Below are 5,136 nucleotides of genomic sequence, written 5' to 3' on the forward strand. Positions count from 1 at the left end.
TAAGCTGAGTTGACTCTCTGCTCAGTAGACACCACAAGGCTGATCATGTGTATTTTGTGGTGCTTAAACCACAGTCGGGTTCTCCATCTTGATCAGTTTAAGGAAGATTCTGCTTCCAGCTGTTTTCCTCTGTCCATCCCATCTGTGTTTTCACTGATGTGCACAGCTTGCTTGACAAAATTTGACCATATTTTTGAACAGCCATCAAGCTGTGTGAGTGCTGAGCCCAAGTGTAACATTTCAGTGCAAAATATCAGTGAGGTCTCTGCTTGGGGAAATTAGCATTTTCTACACTAATTGAGTTCTAGCTCAGTGTGACTTCTGACCTGCAAGGACCACCTTTTTACAAGCCTGGACAACAAAGATTGGAAAGTACATGAAGGGCAGGGACCAGCAGGACCAGTGAGAGTGCCTCAGGGTTAGTCAAGAAGTTGGGTCCCAGCCTGAATTTTGGCCAAGGAAGCTCTGCCTTGATCTGCACAGCCAGCAACCCTCTCAAAATGCTGGTCTCAAAATGCCAAGTGTGCAAAATGAGAAGCATTGCAAATCTAAGCATTGCAAAGAGCAGCTATGCAGTACAGAGCAGCTCTGAGTTACACGGTGATGGCCAAGACCAAGAGAAAGCACCAGCAAGTTTGAGCAAGGGATGGGGAAAGAGCTAATGCTCCAGAGAGGTAAAGCTACTCTAAAATGCTCCAACACAGACCGTGAAGATTTCTTAGGGCAGATGGAAGTTTGGACTGAGTTATGTCATTCATTTTATTCATGATGTATTTCTAAAAAAGGCTCAGCAACAAGTATCCTATACTGTTTCTCCCTGCTTGAAACTGCTTTATGTAAGCTATCTTTAATTAAAACAAGCTTTTTCATGTGTCCACAATTGATTCCTTAAAATATTAATATTTTTCCCTGCATTGGGTATCAGAGCCATTACTTTTTCCTGTGTATCCTTTAACTATATTTAAATAATTCATTTATCCATTTTCCAGCCCTCGGGGAGATTTGGGGTTTCTTTTACACTATGTGATCCCATTTGAAACAGAGGTTATTTCCTTTTCCTAAAGTTATAGTATCTTTTCTATCTTCCCAGTGTTTACTAGGCATAAGAAACCAGTTGGCAACCATTTTATTAAGACACAAATGTAGCATGGACATATGTGTCTGCCTGTGTATAAATGCCCTTTCCACTGCTCATCAATCTTTTACTAATTAGGAAGACAAAAATATTTTAAAACCAATTAATGTCACTGAGAAACATTCCAGTAATTCTCAAAATACAATGTAACCACGATAGATACATTTCAATTATTTCAAAGCATGTTCTCAGAGCACTGAGTAAGCATAAGGGAAAAGAAGGGGCTGAAAGCTGCAATGCTTGGCTGATGAATCTCTGACATAGGATGTGGATTAAGGTTTAAGTGAGACCAGCAGTTCACATTCTCCCTCAAAAAGCCCCTGAGTCACCTGATTAAAGTGCAACCTTGACAAATATGCACAGCGTTGTCTCTCACAGTTGGAATCACCAAAGAGGCTAAAAACAGCACCGTGCACTGCATAATCTCTAACCTCAGGGGACAACAAAAACAGAGAATTGCTGTGTCAATCTCATTTCCTTGTTAGGCTCATTATCATAAATGCGGGCCTTTGGTTTTGAATGCTACACTTCAATAAGGTTTACCTATCAACAGCTGCTGAAATATTGAATTCCACAGTCATCTTTTCCTTTTGATGCTTTCCCTTTTGTTTCTTTATCCATAAACATGAGCAACTGAGCTAAGCTTAAATTAACTAGCCGGGGTTAAATGTTTGGGGCAGCAAATCATGGCTAGCCTGCCTGCAGAGTGGTTTAGATTACAGAGGAGAGTTGCCAATCTCATCTCTCATCATACACTCCAAATGTGCAGAGCAATATTGGCAGTTCATGGCCAAATCCTGCGTGCTTTAGCTATCACAGGAGCACTGCTCCCATGAATAAGTGGAGCAAGATTTAGCCCCTGCTCGGAAGATAGGGATGAATCACACTTTTATTCTTTGAGTACCTCACAGTACCTTCAACAAAGACATGTTCAGTGATTGATGGCCTGTGTCTAGATTGGGTATTTTTCTATATACTGACAAATATTCTCTTTGCCATGATTTCTAGGAGCAGAGGAGTGCATACTGCAGCAAGGTTGTGTTTCTTATTTGTCATTGTGCCCGTTGTCTTTGTTTTGATTAGGTTTTTTACCGAGGGTCAGTTACTCCCCATCATTTTTCTACTTAGAGTGCTCTGCAATAATCCTGCTACAGATCTCCAGCCCTTAGTGTCAGTGAAACAGTGAAAACTTGAATCAGTAAACAGGTAGGGAAAGACACAACCTTCTCTTCAGGGTCAACTCCCAAGTCATGGCACAGTCTAAGGGAAATGAAGGTGTTTGGCTTTCTGAAAATGAGCTGCTGGTATCAGCTAAGGGTTGTTGGGTTTTTTTTTTGTTTATCAAGGTAAAAGCTATGTGTTAACTGTTTTCATCCAGTGTGCAACCAATGAGGGTCTGTAATTCAGAGTTAAATGTTTGGATAATAATAATTTCAGGAGTTCATGCAGAGACCACAGGGGAGCAGTAGGCTGGGCCACAGGGAGCAGCCACGGAAAAGGGCAGCCCAAAACTACTCACAGCAGATACAGCAGCACCTTCCATACTTGGAGACCATCACTTCCCCCAGCCTGCCTCTTTGCCAGGCTAGGGCCACGCTCCTCCCCTCCAAAGGCACATAGTCCTGCTGCAAGAGTGGCTGCATACTTGCACAGAGCTCACACAGAGCAAAATGGGGTTTCCTTATAAAAGGGCATTCCATAAAGGAAAAGGTGGGAGCTTTAGGGTTAAACACTTTTGTATCACAGGACTGACCTGCAGGAACCCATCAGATTAGGCACAAAACACAGTCTTTTGGCCACAATACCAGAGTCCCTCGTCTGAAACTCAGGGGAAAACACAAAAGGAAAGGTGGGGAGACATCCACAGATTTTTTAGGTATGTGTGCCCAAAAGAATCACTGAGAGCAAACTAGGGGAAAAACTGAGCTTTCCTAAAAGCAACTGAAGTGATATTTTGGTGGTGATGGGCACTGTCAGAAACCTCAGCAGAAAGAAATTCAGTGCGTATTCCATTTTCCTTACAGATGAGGTCCCCACACCACCTCAGTGGCTTTGTGCCCCATAAACCCCAAACCTGCTTCTCTCTCCCTGTCCATGGAGAGCCAGCATCTGCCCAGTGATCTGCCTGGGATCAGAGAGGGCAGCTTGGAAGACATCACCTGTCACCCTTGCTTTCTCTGTCTGTACATGGTCCCTGTTAGGCAAGGATTGTTTCTTCCACGAGGAGCTCAGGGCTAGGCATCTGCACCAAAGAGTAGTGAACTCTATGAATGTAGTTGACACCTGAGAAAGTAATTTTGGGCTGTTTATTTGAATCTAACTTTTAGGAGCCTAATACTAACCTTATACAATTTTAGTACTGACCTCCAATAGCTGCTGTGGCAGAGGCCAGTCAGATGAGACAAGGTAGAGGACATATTTAATTTCTGAGTGAGAACAGTTTCTCTCACACATATTTCCAGTCTTTATTTTGCATTACAGTACAATTTTCTTTTTTAAAGAAAGCACAAGTGATCAGACTCAGGCAGGAAACAAAGAGACTTATGATTGATTTTGCTTAGGTAAAACAGCGATTTCTATCACACTAGCCTTTACTTGATGCTTTTGGCTGCTACAAGGAATTGATTTACTCTACTTGTCATAAAAATCAAAACCAAAACCAGCCCAGCTCCTGGTATACCCTGCATGAAAAGAATGCCTGGCTTGCAGAACTAAACTCCACTTTTCTGCAGTAGATGGGCAGGAGTTAATTACCTTCAGCAAAGGGTTGTATTTCATTACCAGTGAGCCCGACTCCGACTAAATAAAAAAAGCTGGAATGGGAGAGCAATGACCACAATAAGTGGCCAAAATTCCACGTGATGAGAGGAATGATTTCCCACTGCCGACACTTAAATACAGCTAATTGTTCTGCAATTTTACTTCCACAAGCCAGAGGGTTTATTGTAATCCTGATAAATTATAGTAACAGAAACAGGCGAGAAGTGGGACAGAAGAAATGGTAATGCAAAATATAATGGTAATGCAGAAAAGAATGGAGAGAGCCAGTGAGCAGTTTGTTATCATTTATTTTTCTTCAACATATCATTCGGGTTCAGCTGTCTCCCATCTCACCCAGATCTCCACCATTTCTCAGAAATGTCTTTCGATGGCATCTCATTCTCCTCCTGTCTTTCACCATCGCTTCATTATTTCTTAACTGTCCCTGAAAGGGCCCGGGCAGGCGACAGGGAAAAGTGAGCAGGGGACGCGGCCCCACGCGTCCGCCGCATTTAAGCAGTTTGCAAAAAGCGGGCGGGGTGCGTTGCAAATAATGTTAAATGTGATTAATCTCCCGGATTCCTGGAAATCTGACATGCATGAGTTACAGCGAAACCTCTTTTATTTCGCCATGAAATGCTTTTGCATAATGAGAAAGAAAATGTCCTCTGTGCCCTAATCAACTCTGACAGGTCCTGGACTCCCAAATACTTTTATTTATGGCATTATTTATTTCACCCCTAATAACCGGGAAGGCGAGCCCGCGGCTCGCTCCGTGCGGGGAGAGGAAGGGAGGGAGAGAGGCAGGGAGGGATGCCCGGCGCCCGGCGGGGCTCCGCGCCCGGCCGAGGGGACACAAAGTTTTCGCGGCGGCCGCCGCTCGGCGGGGCGGGCGTGTCCGGCAGCCCGCGAACCCCTCGGGCCGGGCGGGGCCCGGGGGTGCTCGGGGGTGCCCGGGGCCGCTCGTCCCCCGCCGCTGCTCACCTGCCCCGCGGGGGTGCCGGGGGCGGCGGCGGCCCGGCCAGCGCCCGCCTCCCCGCCCGCTGCCATTAGCAGCGATTACCCTAAACACTTGCCGGTCGCCGCCCGTCTCCCTCCAGGCATTGGCGCGGCCGCCTGTCAATCAGGCCGGCGCCCCGCCGCGCCGGGGCTCCGCCGTGCCACAGAGACGAGCCGCGGCGGCGGCAGACACAGCCCCGGAGCGGGGCCGCGCCGCGCCGCGCCGGGGGAGGCGGCGGAGG

This window comes from Ammospiza caudacuta, chromosome 4, assembly GCF_027887145.1.
Source record: "Ammospiza caudacuta isolate bAmmCau1 chromosome 4, bAmmCau1.pri, whole genome shotgun sequence".
NCBI classification, from domain to species: domain Eukaryota; kingdom Metazoa; phylum Chordata; class Aves; order Passeriformes; family Passerellidae; genus Ammospiza; species Ammospiza caudacuta.